The 15,461-nt window shown below is 45.4% G+C and overlaps 1 protein-coding gene across 1 annotated transcript in view; it reads left to right on the forward strand.

Moving 5' to 3' along the window:
• The window catches only part of PIP4P1 (phosphatidylinositol-4,5-bisphosphate 4-phosphatase 1), a 63,801-nt gene that overhangs the window by 12,294 nt on the left and 36,046 nt on the right, over positions 1 to 15,461 (forward strand). The gene's annotated exons all lie outside the window — the stretch shown is intronic.

Here is a 15,461-nt window from a genome sequence, read left to right on the forward strand (position 1 = left end):
CTCAGCGTTTCAAATTACCACGATCACAACGCGAGGAGGACTGTTTTCTTTATGATTTTAAAGATAAACCTTATAAGCAGGTACACACAATCCCTATCATCGATTTCGTTTGAAAGGAGGGAATTAAACTCATGAATGCTCCTAACTCCGTACCTGCTCAGATACCGCGCCTTGAGAAAAAGTACAAGGCCCCAACTGGTTCTCCAGCTTGCCTGACTTCTCACCCCAAGCCGGACTCTGTGGTAACTCAGGCCACACAGCGTAGAGCACAGAATCCAGTGTCCCAAATCACAGCCTCTCCTGATAGAGAGGGTCGAAGCTTAGATGCTATTTGCCGCAAGTTCTCAACGATGGCTTCAACATCTGTCCGGGCAGCCAATGCATTAGCCATCTTAGGACGTTATGACCGGCAGATGTGGTCAGACATTGCAGATTTCATGGCACTCATACCTGATGCTTCCAAGGCTGACGCCCAACAGATTCTTCGCGATGGTCAGAGGGCATCGGAAGAAATGATCGACTGTGCAATCGATATTGCTAACACAGGTTTCCGTCTGCTTGCAAGTTCGGCTGCACTCCGACGACAAGGCTGGCTGAAGTCCACCTCCTTCCGGCAGGAAGTCCAATCCAAAATACTGGACATGCCTTATGATGGGGAATCGCTATTCGGATCCCATATCGATGACGCCCTCGAGTCCATTAAGAAAGACACCGATACGGCAAAGCCTTTGGGCACGTTACAGTTTCGGAAGCAGTCCTTTCGGGGTGCGCGCGGACACGGCACTTCTTCCAACGTTCGAGGTGGCCAACAATACCGCTCCTACAATCAGAGCGGCCAACGTTACACGCCCAATCAGCAGTCACGTCAACAGCCCTCCAAACCATACAGAGGAAAGTCTTCCTATCGTGGATCCAATACAAAACGCCAATGACTTTTGTCACCCTCAAAGTGTTGGAGGACGAATCTCTCTGTTTTATTCTCAGTGGTCCTCGATCACCTCTGACCGTTGGGTTTTGGACATTGTCAAACAGGGTCATTCCCTGGAGTTTGTAGAGATTCCTCCTTGCACGCCACCTCGTGGCCCGCCTCCTCCACATCTCGAGGAGCTATACCATCAGGTCCGTCTTCTTGTTTTAAAAGGTGCAGTCGAAGTGGTCCCAAAACATCAAAGAGGAAAGGGTTTTTACTCTCGATTCTTCCTCATACTCAAGAAGACCGGAGATTGGCGACCCATTCTGGATTTGAGGGCTCTCAACCAGTTCCTAAAGTCACAATCGTTCCTCATGCTGACGTTACTGGAAATCCTGCGTCTTCTATCCAGCGAGGATTTCATGACCACCATAGACCTGCAAGACGCATACTTTCATGTCCCAATAATTCAACACCATCGCCAGTACCTGCGTTTCAAGGTGGGACCAATGCATTTTCAATTTAAAGTTCTGCCCTTCGGACTGCGATCAGCTCCTCGTGTGTTCACGAAGGTACTGGCCCCTGTGGTGGCTCACCTGCGTCTACAAGGAGTGCAAATCTTTCCATATCTAGACGATTGCCTGCTCAAATCTCAATGCCACCATCAGCTGGGTCAGGACACTCGCCTTTGCCAGCAAGTGTTTCAGTCTCTGGGGTTGACCATCAACGTCAAAGTCACAGTTTGCGCCTCTGCAAACCAGAACCTTTCTGGGAGCGATCCTAGACACGCAGCTCTCAAAAGCGTTCGTCTCGAACTAGCGACGTCAGAAGATCCTTCGTCTGGTCTCTCTCATTCGAAGAAAACAGTCCGTTTCTGTTCGGACGTTAAAGTCCTTCTTGGGAATGGCTTCATCTTGTATCACACTGATCCCAAATTGCAAGTTGCGCACCCGTCCCATTCAGGAAGAACTGGACTTACAGTGGCGTCAGGTCTCGGGGTCCTTCAACGACCTAGTTGCCATCACAGCTCGCATGAGAAGGAGCCTGCTTTGGTGGGCGCAACCCTAGAATCTGAAAAGGCGAATGTCCTTCCTCGTTCATGCTCCAGATCTTACGTTGACGACGGATGCCTCCCTGGAGGGGTGGAGAGCTCATCTCCAGGGCTTATCCATCAAAGGCAAGTGGACGCCGAAGCAACGCACGTGGCATATCAACAGGCTAGAATTAATGGCGATCTTCCTAGCGCTCAAGTCCTTCCTCCCGGTTGTTCACGGGGAATCAGTGCTAATCCAGACGGACAATACCACCAGTATGCACTACGTGAACAAACAGGGAGGGACCAAGTCTCCACATCTGTCCCGCTTGGCCCAGTCGATCTGGGATTGGGCTCTCCGCCATCACATCACCTTGACAGCTGTCCACCTTCCGGGCGTGTCCAACCTCCTGGCGGACTCTCTGAGCAGGTCCACTTCCTCGACACACGAATGGGAACTGCACCAACCGACTCTAGATCTTGTGTTTCGCCAGCGGGGTCATCCAGATCTAGATATCTTTGCAACACCGGAGAATCGGAAATGCCCGTCTTATGCAGGTTGGCATCCCCACCCCGGGTCCTACGGGAATGCCCTTTTGATCGACAGGTGCGGTCTATTCGCTTACGCTTTTCCGCCACTCCTATTAATACCGCGGGTACTGTGGAAAATGCGGAGGCAGCCCTGCCACATCCTGTTGATCGCACCTCGTTGGCCCAGGCAGGCATGGTTTTCGGAACTGCTTCTGCTGTCCCAGTGCGAGCCCATTCCTCTGCGTCCCCGTCCAGACCTCCTAACGAGGGACAGGGGCCAAGTGTGCCATCCGGACCCCTCCACGCTACAATTGTGGGCATGGAACCTGAGCACCTTGAGTTCGCTGACTTGAACATATCCCAGGAATGCAGAGACATCCTAGCTCATGCCAGGGCTCCGTCTACCGTCAAGACTTACAAACTCAAGTGGAAGCGATTCTGTCATTGGTGCGCCACAGCCAATATCCATCCCATCCATTACACTCCTGAGCAGCTTCTTCCATTCTTTTTGAGCCTCGCTCAATCAGGGCTCTCTCATGCCACGCTGAGAGTTTTCTTAGCTGCAATATCTTGTTTCCGACATGATGGCTCTTCTTCCCTCTGTTCATCACGGATCATACGTCAATTCTTCAAAGGGCTCTTCCGCAAGTTCCCACCTGTTCGGCGTCCTCCTCCATCTTGGCACCTCAATGTAGTACTATCTCAGCTTATGAAGTCACCATTTGAGCCTATCCATAAAGCGGATTTCAAATTCCTCACCTGGAAGGTTGCACTTCTTTTGGCTTTGACCTCATCTCGTCGCGTGAGCGACCTTCACGCTTTCACTATCAGACCGCCTTATCTTCAGTTCAAACCTAACGAAGTGGCGCTCCGCACTAACCCCTCCTTCCTACCTAAAGTACCTACGGATTTTCATTTGAATGAACCTGTGTTCCTCAAGACTTTCTCTCCGGACCTAGCGCCTTGAGACCCTCCGGGTGAGTAGTGCGCGGTATAAATGCCTATGATTGATTGATGATTGAGTCTCCGGCGGAGCAGCGCTTGCATTCTTGGGACATCAAACGATGCCTTAAATTTTACATTGCCAGAACTGCCCCCTTCCGCAAGTCCGACCAACTGTTCATTGCCTACGGACGACTGCGCAAGGGACATCCGGTTTCCAAACCGACTATTGCCCGGTGGCTTTCTTCAGCCATTGCCTTCTGCCACCAACAAGCGGGCAAACCATTGCAGTCTTCAGTGAGGGCTCATTCTACAAGGGCGATGTCTTCATCCACCGCCTTGTTTGCTGGTGTGCCACATCATCAGATCTGCCGTGCAGCGACATGGTCCAGCAGGCACACCTTCACCAAACATTACTGTTTGGATGCCATCAATGAAGCGGATACCGCAGTGGGACAGGCAGTGCTTCGCCATCTTTTTCAATAAGGTGAGCCTCTGTTCCCTCCTCCTTGTGTTTCCTGTGATTGCTATGATGTGTTATAGGACTGTATTATTATTAGTACTGTCTGATTTCTTCTTGCTATGCCTAGCAATCTCAGTTCTCGGAGGTTACTGCTTTCTATTCTATTCAAGCATGTGAATCTATGAAAGACACCCCTAATACTGTAGAAGAACAATTGTTACTTACCTGTAAACAGGTGGTTCTCCAGTATTGGTGTCTTTCATAGATTCACATGCGACCCACCCTCCTCCCCTCAGAGGCTCTCTTCTCCTCATACGCTCTTGGTTACTTTGTGCTACGAAAATCTGAGGGCTTGAGCTTCTGAGGAGAAGGTTCTAGAGGGTGCTGGCGCCTGATTGGCTGTAATTTGGACTAACATAATGACACTAATGTGTTACAAATGATTTTTCTCTTTACCTTGCATTCCTATGTAGGAATCATTTTTAGAGGTTTTCAGTTGTATTTCCTTTCTTTATCTTATATTATGTTTATATATATTTATATATATTTAGCATTATTGCTATTTTATTTACCGTGGGACTCCCACTTCGACGACGGGGAATATTCAAGCATGCCAATCTATGAAAGACACCAATACTGGAGAACCACCTGTTTACAGGTAAGTAACTAATCCTTCATTTTCAAGGTTAGATCCTCAAGATATCTTCAGACTCTCGGTTTAAGGAAAAGACCATCTCCTCTTTGCAGGAAAGAGTGAAAGCAAGTTTAAACCACCACATTGCCTATCTCTCACCTGGTCAATCTTGCATTAGGTCTGCCACGTTCATCAAGGTTAAATGTCTCCCTTTTCTACTTCTTACTGCTCTTTTGGGTAAAGAGACCAGGATCTTGTCCTAGAGCAGCTTTTGGCTATGGGGCCATATCCTTTGTTAATGGAGTTTCGGGTTGTTATTTATTACTAGTGGCACAGAGCCACAAATACTGTTGCTCTGCAGGTGTTAAACAAAGACCCCCTTTGTGTATTTGCCTGTTCGTTGTCCAGGCTTACTGAAAGTCCTGGTCAAAATTTGAGACCTAGATACAGAAAAATAGTAACCATTCACAATAAAGTAAATTGTTAATTCAGAGCTCTGCTTATAAAAAAGAATTGGTGGGCAGTCAAAAGAACTTTCTCCAAATAAACTCATTAGGCTCAAGCACCTTCTGTTGCCAGGATACAGCACCAACAGTTTAAAAGTGCTTAAACACAACTACACTATCACTGTGCAATCGATTGCATGGCCCGAGTTAGCCTATGGCCATGGGTACGTAGGGTGGGCAGGTTCTGGATTTGCCGGTCTACATTTTTGACTAACCAGGCTGGACTCTTGCAACAAATGTGTCACTGGCTGCCTTATATTTCTACTAGTTCCATGCATGCTGTTGAGTTGCAACAAAAATCTTAGCAGGTTGTGGTCCCTTTGTGTTTTGTAGCACCAAATCCCTAAAATATCTCCTAAAATTCCACCATAGACAGGAAAGAGGGACTACTGTTGCTTTCAGTGTTACAAGATGATGTCCTTTAACGTGAGCTCCAGTGTCACGACAGTCAGTTTGCAGTAGTTGCCACTCAAGCTTGGTTCACAAATTTCTGGGCCTTTATCTCTAAACTGGTTATTTGCAGTATTCAGGTTTTCGGGCTCCTGTGAATTAAGGGGCACCCACCAGTCTTAAGCAGAAACCACACGGGGCAAAGGCACCCAATGTTAGGGTTTTGTGTGACGATAAGCTCTGCTACTATTAGTCTGCAGGTCATAGGTTGCAGTTTCAGGTGTGCCTTAGCCATTGTTTCCAGGCCTTCAGCAGTTCTCTGCCTGCAGGGTAGTGTGGTCTGTCAGGTCATGCAGCAGCTTTGGCGTTCCCCTGGTTCCTAAACTTGGCTTGGTAGGGCCAGTTAACAACAGATTACTGATCAAAGCACAAAATAGTCTCTCCGCTGATGGTCTCCTGGAAGCTAAGCTAAGATGAGTATGGAGTACTGGATTCAGCTGGCCAGTACTTATCTTCACATAGGGGCACTTAGAGTTTTTTCTCTAACTCTTACTGGGCTATCCGTACTGGAGGGATAGCTTATTGAGAGGAAGCAAGAAAGGTGTTCATTGTGATGTCCCAACCAATATATTCCTTTCACAGAGCAAGCCACTTCGCAGGTACTTAGACGTGGGTGAGCAGAAGTCTGGCAAGCTGTGGTTTACATATTTATGCCAAACAGATTCAGTGTTTCAGAGGCACAGGCACTTCGCCTGACCAAAGGAAGAGGGAAGTTAGGCTGGTTTTCCCAATGTCTAGGTAACCTCTATCTTGGGTTACAGTTACAGTGTTCTGTAGATGACTCTGTTAATGACTTTCAAACACACAACACAGTAAATATACAGATAGGACAAAGTCAGCTCTGTATGAGCACAGCCAGAGGGAGACCGACTGGATTTTCACAGACAGGCTCAGAAAACCTCACTCCTAGCGATAAAGTGATTGGGCCCGTCTCTTATCAACTAAATTGCCATAAGCACTTGTTCGCCTCCCAATCGGCTGCTGATCGATCGGCAGCCACACTCCATTATTGGTTGGTGGAGATTTGAGGCGCACAAAACCACACATTTCTCCTAGTCTTCTTCAGGAGCAATAATATGCATGTATTTCCTCCACAGATGGAGGGGCTTCCTCATCCACAACATGCAAAATTGTACAGCTGTACACACATAGTAGTGCTTTTCATCTGCACAGAAATTCTATTAGACCACATTACTTTTGTTAAGTTGAGAGACAACAGTCTTAGCAGGGTTCATGCTCCAAATGTAAGAATACAGATATATTAATGCTTAACCTTTAAATTTCCTCCAGCTTGTTAAATTCATTAATAGCTTCTCCTGTGAACTTGCTTGTCACCCCATACCACCAAATACCACACACTTTGTGAGAAAACAATTAAAATAATCACCACAATTCTAGTAAGTGGAAATATATGGGAGGAACTCTTACTAATTAAAAAAATCATGTTTCAGTTACTGCTGAAAAGCGTAAAGTGGCAACATCCCTCCCAAATACTTCACAGTACAGCTTAAGCTAGACTGTGGTCACAATGACAACTCCGAGGGATCCTCATTGCCACTGTATATACCTTTGTAAGTTTTCTTGTAACATTAGCCCAAAAATCCTTTTTTCCCCTGAGGTAAGCACAGGTATGTACGAAGTGAAAAGAACAGACTGGCTTTGATCCAGATTCTCCCACAAATTACTTTCAGAAAATGCATATTGATTGGGCAAACGTGCTTTATGTATTTTTTTTGTTGGCAAAAATTAACCTTGTGATTTCGAATTTAGAGTGAGAATAAAAGCTTGTGAATTGTCTTGCATATTCATCCAAAGTCACTGAGCTTTTTTAAAATATCATACTTTACGAATATATAACTTGAGCTATAAATTCACTAACGGAGAATAATAAAGCATTGCTATACTCCAAATGCTCATACATGAAATACCACATATCTGACTGTACAAATGTACATAATGAGGGGCGCTCAGGACAGAAATAAGGCGAAACATACAACATGCAAATGGATAGGAAAGATCAGTGAGGCTTGCATTGACAATCCTAGTCAGACATAAGGCAGATGTACCATGCAAGTTCTTGGATTAATTGTCTCCAGCGAGAAGAAAGAATTTCAAACATTGTAAAATGAGGGGACTGTGGTTGGCACACTTTCAGATTCACGTTGATTGAGTAAAATTGGAGGGAAAACCTATACCATAATAGGCATCCACTAAAATCTGAGACTACCTAATGCTGAAATGAGCATGGGGTTGTTAATTGTGGTATGTGATATGATTTATACACAAAATCGATAAAAAGAATAGAAAAGAAAGGGGCTATGGTCCTGAAGGAGGCTGTAAATATAAATGCCTGCTGACCTACTTTTAAGATAGTGTGCAGGCAATTGAGGAATTGGTGCTGTCTTTAGAAGACCAGTTTCAATGAGAGACACTAATTCGATTCATCCCAGAACTCCAAACAAATGTGTTACATATGCTGTGGGAAGGCAAAGTACTTTTGGACCAAAGATAAACAAAGTCCTACAAGCAATCGACACATACAGAGACCGCAAAATTGATAGATATATTAGACAACAAGTGAATTGATCATTCAAGAACGAGAGAAGCAGCCCAGACACTGGGAGAGTACTGTCATTTGATAATGGTTTCGCAAATCTAAACACAGGCAATCTTTCACAATAAATGTGAAGAGATGTGGTTCTGATGAAAACGCATACAGTCATTTTGCAATCAGATTTTATGGGAAGTGGTGAAGAGACTCTTCCGCCTTGGCTAATCTTGGAGAAAATCCACCTTAAATGATGGAGCCCCTACCCGTGTTAATAGCGGTCAAAAAACTACCAAGGGGTGGATAACTTAAATGTAGTAGATAGTCGTAGGGTAAAGAAGAAACATTTGAGAATATAAAAATATGTATTTCTAGTTTTACATTCAAAGGTTCGAAGCAAGTATCTCAAAAGCACCCTCTCCGTATTGGTATACTAAAATGGATAACTCTGTTCTTGCAGAAGAGATTTTTTTGGCAGCCATAGACTAGCAGTTGCGAATTTCCATACAAAAGTATTCACAAAAGTGATGGATGGATGTGTGTAATGCTTGAACTATTCACAGCCACTAGTAATAACTCGGGCCGCATCCCAGTCTATTGTCATTTTGCTCATCATGCCACCTCCGTTTGGACTTAGCCGTATTTGGATTACTCTTGCTCCTGCTCCAATGAGCACATTTGAGTCCGAACTACCAGGCGAGGTCCTTCCAAATCCGGAACACAAGCAGCCCACTAGCAATTTTGCCCCCATTAGAGCACTCCAGCTAGGTATAGCTTGGTTCCATTGATAATGTGCATGGGACTCGTTCACAGAAATGTAAAACGTACTTTCAGTGTGTGAAACAAAGAGAATACTATTTGTTCAGGATCCTGCAGATCAAACTGAACTCAACTCTTGGAATCTCCACAAAATGATTGGCCAATGTAGCAGCAGACATCCTCAACAAAGCCATGCAACACTGTATATCACTCCACTGCCTTTTGCTTAGTCCCACTCCATATAAAGATCACATACATACATACATACATGTAATCATCTGTCTCTATCCTGAGGACTTGCTCAGAGGGTACAGTCAAGGGGTTGGACATTAAATAAAGGCAGGTAATGATGGACATGTTGCAAATGCTATTCGTAACTATAAACGATAATGCATCAAGTCAACTTCTATTGCAACTCATGGTGTGTTAATAATGCTGAATTCTACGGCATAGTGGTGGTTGGCCCATCTCAGTAGAGAATACAGTCCATCATTCTGAGAAGTTCAGATACAACACTTAATTCACAATCACAAAGTAGAACACACTCTGAGGTCCATAGTAACCCTGCATTTCCCTCCATACAACAATAAAGACTAAAATGAGAGCAGTGCAAATGCAACTGTACTGCTAAAGGAAGCAGGTGTCTGGATTTTTAAGAGATCAGATCTCTTGACTTCAGTAGTAATGGGTGCCCTCCAATAGTGGGCAAAGAGAAGAAATCTTAATTTTATGGGAATTAGTTCCTCAAGTAAAAACATTCATTAACGTATCTCTTCAGTACAGTCCGTATCTTTTTCAGTGCAGATCTGAGTTAACCATAGTAGCCCATCGGGTAGTGGTGCAGAGTAATCTGCATGTAAAAAATTTGAAAACCATGACCGAAATGCTAGGCCAGATATCCTTCTTGCTGAATAAAAAGGGTCTGACAGTCAAAGTGTTCAGAGACATAATGTCTAAGATGTCCTGCATTAGGAAATGAGGAGGGACAACATGTCTCAGATTATTCTACCAAGCATAGAGGGTCTGGAATTGGTTCATTAAGCATGACATGCACAATTCAAGTCCCATTTCTTTTTATGAATGGCCTGACCATTTCCCAAATTCTTTTCCTATAGGGAGACCCCTACGACTACTATTGAGCAACCCAAAGAACAACCTAAAGAGGTGCCAGAGGGAAAAAGAAGGGGGTCATTTCTCCTTGCCTACCTTCCTGTTTCCCTTCCGCATCTTCCACCTTTTAGTAAAGTAATACATTGATATTGTCCATCTTATTTCTTGTCTGTTTGTTTTCCAGTGACCTCCACATAAATATATGCAGTGTCTCACATATTCTCTATATTTTGAAGTATAGTGCCTGTCTCTTCTTCTATGTTAGTGAGCATGGTTGCATACATGTTATGGTGCCATTCTTTATAATCACTAAAGGATGCAACAAAGTGATGGATGGAATTCTTGAATTAATCTCAGGTCACTAGTAATTACTCAGGCCAAATTTCAGCCCATAATTATTTTGTACACCATGCCACTTCAATTTGGACCCAGTCATTAATTCAAGCATTCTATTCATCACTTTTTTGTATACTACCCCTTTTTAAAGCCCTATTGGAGAGCGATCTAGATCACGCTGTTCTATGCCGGTGAACTCTGCATACCCTTCTCTAAAATATGCCCTTTGTATCAGTCATTGACAGTCTGAATAATTACACCCATAGGTGACTAGCTACAGCTGGCTCTAGCCCAGATTTGTATTCTGTACCACTGGTGGCAATATATCGTGCCTACCCCAGAAGAAAGTTTGACTTACTTCATTAGGGTTGCCCATCATTAACACGTTATTTTTGAAAAACTGTGATCGGTTAGATGTTTTTCTCAAATTTGGGTCTGTCTTATTGTGTATCTGGCAGTATTTAATCTAGCAAACACAAGGAGATGATGGACGGAGTGCTGAAACGTTTCAGACACTCACCCCCAGTGACAGGTCTGGGTTGAATCCATCATCATTCTTTAGCTCCATTTGCCACCCCAGTTCAGACCCAGCTAAATGCAAATCAGTCTTGACCCTGTGTCTCAAGGGAACGCTCTAGTACGAACTGCCAAGGCAGGTCTTCCCTGGACCGATAACAAGCTTCCTAGGACCGGTTTTGGGGTAACACCCCTCAGCCAGGCTTGAATATAGTGGCAAAGTGAGCAAGGGACCCACGTCTGGGCATACCCTGCCAACTAATGTTATGTTATGTTAAAATTTATTTCTTAAGCGCTCGTACGCCCGAAGGCTTCATGGCGCTATCGCAGAGAACAAAACAACATTGCAAAACTCAGCAAACATAACAATTTAAAATCTCAACAGTAAGCCTGATTAAAAAGCCAAGTTTTTAAAGAGTGTCTGAAAGTGAGGAGATCTGGACTCATTTTTAAAGAAAGCGGTAGCGAGTTCCAAAAAGTGGCTGCCAGATGGTCAAAACAGCAGCCGCCAAGGCGCTTTTTCTTAAAAGGTGGAACAACCAATAAAACTTTATAGGCAGATCGAAGGTTTAGTGAGGGGTTGTATCTAGAAACAAGGTTTTTTATGAATTTCGGACCTGTGTCCTGTAAAGTTTTAAAAATAATACATCCCGTTTTAAACGCAATTCGCTGTGCAACAGGCAGCCAATGGAGTTGTTTCAAGCCAGGTCTAATAGACTGCCATTTTGCCTGTTTAAGGATAAGCCTAGCAGCTTGGTTTTGAACAAGTTGGAGTCTTTTTTGCAGGCCCGCTGGAATTCCCAAGTAAAGACTGTTTGAGAAATCCAGTCGGGACAAGACAAGGGCGATGACAACCTGGATGAGTGCGGCTTGCGTGAGAAATTGGGCTATTTTTTTTATTTTCTTAAGTTGAAAGAAGCTGACAGAGACTACTGTGCCAACTTGTCTTTCCAGGGAAAGATTCGCACTAAGTGTTACTCCCAGACTCTTAACAGAGGAGGATCTCGTAGGTGGAGCCCCCATGCTAGATGGCCAGAAGCATGGGCTCCAACTTAGTTCGCTTTTCCCAGGCAAGATAAGTTCAGTCTTGCCTGGGTTAAGCTTTAGATGATTAAGACTCATCCACCTCTGTATGTGCATCATGGTGTTCTGGAATTCCACCACAGAGTCTGGAGAGTTAAGGGGGAAGACAAGTTGGAGATCGTCCGCGTAGTTATAAATGGTGACTTTAGCCTTCTTTAGGGAGTAAAGTAAAGGGCGGAGATAAAGGTTAAATAATAAAGGTGATAATGATGATCCTTGTGGCACCCCGCATGTAGTGGGAGTTAGAGGAGCTGTGAAAGCACCAAGTCTTACTGACTGCGTGCGACCTGTAATAAAGGAGGTAATCCAACTTAAAGCAGGACCCCTGAGGCCGGCTTGTGCGACACGGTTGATAAGAATGGTATAATCAACCGTGTCGAACGCTGCCGACAGATCTAGAAGCACGAGGGCCTGATGGATGCCTCTGTCAGCATTGTGTCTTAGAGTGTTTTGGACAGCAAGAATCACGGCTTCTGTCGAATGACAGGGACGGAAACTGGCCTGATTAGGTTCCAGGTATTCTGAATTTTCTATGAATTTGGACACGCAAGTAGAGATATGGGCTTCCAGAATTTTTGATACATATGGCAGTAAGGATATTGGCCTATAATTTATCGGGTCATATGGGTCTGCTCCTGCTTTTTTGATCAATGGGATGAGCAGAGCTTTCTTAAGACTGCTGGGTACTTTGCCCTGTGAAAGTGAGCCGTTTAGCAGCGGAAGGACGCCCTGTGGGATTGCCCGTCCCACCTCCTTAAAAATATGTGGGGGGCAGGTGTCATCAGGTGAGCCAGATTTAACACGTGTAAGAAGATCAGACAGACTTTTAGCATCAATGGGAGGGAAGGTTTCTAAAATAAAAGAATTATAATAAACATCATCCAAGGGAGGAGGGGACGATGAGTTTAGAATACTCTGTTTTATAGTGATGATTTTATTTAGAAAAAAAGCGTTCAAAGAGTTACAGAGCTCTTGAGTAGGAGTAACCTGAGGGGTAGTTCTGTCACTATTACTAAGATCGTTAACAATATTGAACAGATCTTTTATTTTATTCTGCGAATTTAAGATTTTCTCGGAGAAATAATCAGTTTTCTGTTTCAAGATGGATTTTTGATACAGTTTACGGGCCGTGCAATAGTGTGCTTTATCTTGTGGTAAGTACCTGGTCCTCCACTTCCTCTCTTTTTGACGGACTTCAAGTTTTAAGGTCTTCAGTTGTGGGGTGAACCACTTATGGGCGTCATTAGGGCGTGAGCGGGGGAAATTCACACAAGGTGCATGGATATTTCCTGCCTGTTGTATCCAGTGTGAAAAGGCTTCTTCAATGGCATTGATGTCTTTAGTCATTGGAGGAAGGGTAGTGGTCAATGTAAACATACACACTACCTAGCTAGGTGGTTGAGCCAATGTTGCTATTCTCACTATAGAACCAAAACCTGCACTATTGTAGGAAGCTGGGTTTCTGTTGCAGTAGGCCCCCCACCCCTCCTTCTTTTTTTCCAAGTTTCTGATGCACCCTGGGTCCCTACCAATCAGGTACCCAGGGCCTGTGTAAATACTGTCCCATTATACCCTTGGCACCTCTCTGGCCACATGCAAGTCCCTTGTAAAAGGTACCATGGGTTCCAAAGGCTCCTTGACCAGGGAAGGCCTCTAAGGGCTGCAGCACATATTGTGCCACCATTAGAGGTCCTGTACCTTAACACACACACTGCTATTGCAGGCTGCGTTTTTTGGTGCAGTCAAACCAAGAGTATATTGTGTGGGAGTTTGTCAACAAACTCCACAGCACCATAATGGCTTTACCAAATTCTGGGAAGTTTGGTATCAAGCTTCTCAGCATAATAAACCCACACTGATGCCAGTGTGGGATTTATTATACCATGCACTCAGAGGGCTTCTTAGAGATGCCCCCCCCCCAAAAGAAAAGACCAGCCTCTGGTGGGTTCCATGACTGGTAAACACCAGCCTGCCACCACGAGACATGTTTCTGGACCCCTGTAGTGGTAGCCTTCACTCCCTAAGCCCAGAAACCAAGCCATTCCTGGGCAGAGATGTTCACACCTCCCCCAGGTCAGGAAGAGCCATCTGAGACAGGCCAACTTCAAAGGGCTTGCCACCTTTGTAATGCGCCCCCTATCAGGAGCAGTCCCCCTTCCTGTCTCTCCCCTTTTTCAGCGGGAAGACAGTCTGGAAAAAATGACAACCGCCTTGAAGGTGTGCTCACCTCGGCTAACCCGACCCCTCAGGTGGGTGTGGCGAGCTGAAGCCCACTCTTTAGTGTTCGGCATCTTTCAGATGGCAGGTACTCTCCTATCAGGATTTGTGATTGCGCCCACTCCCCCATGTGGGATGGGCACACCAAGGGTGTAGTCACCCTAAGGTCAATACTCCATTGGCTACTGACCTTGAGACCCCTAACACGCCCCCTAAATACAGAATTTAGGGGGCAGTCCTTAATCAAGAAACAAATTCCCGAAACCTATGAAGAAGAAGGACCAAAGAAGACGCCCAGCAGTGGAGACTGCAGAGAAAACTGACTTGGCCCCAGCCCTACCAGCCCGTCTGCAGTTTACAGAGATCCTGCTCCAAAAGTTGTCTTGTTCTTCAGCCAACTACATCCAGAACCCTCGGGAGGGCTGACTGCCTTCAACAACGACCCAATCTCTTGTGAACAGCAGCTCTGTTCAAAAGAAACTCCCAAGACAGACTCTGAGCCTACCGAGGACAAAGAAACCCGACGCCTGTAACCACCACTGCACCGGATGCCTACGGGCCGAATCTGGGTGGCCTACCGGTCCCAGCGAGGTTCCTAGCGCTCCAGAGCCTGAGTCCTACAGGACTCCCCAACGGCGCCTCTGCATGGAGATCCTCGCACACTCCCACCCCATTGCGTGTGACCCAGTAAGTTAAGTTCCAACCTCAAAGACATCCCTGCATCCAGCCGCCCTTTGCCATAGAGAAAAGAACCGGAGGTGCACCTACGTCAAAAGCCCTCCAACTTACCTGCCCAGCTGTTGGTTGCTCCTTGAAGTCTTCCTGGACCAAGCCTGCAGCCAAAATACAAAACCGGCTACTCCTATTGAAAACAACAGGGCACCCGACGCCAAAAACGGCACTACCCTGCGCCCAGCCACACCTGTGCCGCTGTGAGTGCACCTTATTTGCTAAACTGGATCCCCCTTTGTCCTGAGCTTAAGTCCAGGAGTTTTGCTCCCACAACCTTGTGGCCTGCTCGTGAGTAGCCACTAACCGGAGGCACCCTATCCACCATTGGATAACATTGGGCCTCGGCACCCGGCTGCCGTAGTGCAGCTGAGGATGCTGTGAGAATGCATCCTTGACCTTGGGGGAACCCTCCTTTGAACCCCAGAAAACCAACTCCCAAAAGCAAGTACTTACCCGTAAACTGTAACACCGTTTTCTCCCATAGGATTGCATTGACGCTTATCTGTGAAAAATCTTCCAAGTGTGGAGTTCATATGAAAACCTAAAGAAACTGCAAATGTACCAAAACTGATTTACTTACCTTTTCTCCAGGAAATGTCCCAGTGTAATATCTAGGCATATCACTCTGAGTAGAAAAAGTAACTTAAATAAATTAATCTGACAAGTAACATACAAAGTAGTCTCCAAAGTA

The sequence above is a fragment of the Lissotriton helveticus genome, chromosome 5_1 (genome assembly GCF_964261635.1).
Source record: "Lissotriton helveticus chromosome 5_1, aLisHel1.1, whole genome shotgun sequence".
NCBI classification, from domain to species: Eukaryota; Metazoa; Chordata; class Amphibia; order Caudata; family Salamandridae; genus Lissotriton; species Lissotriton helveticus.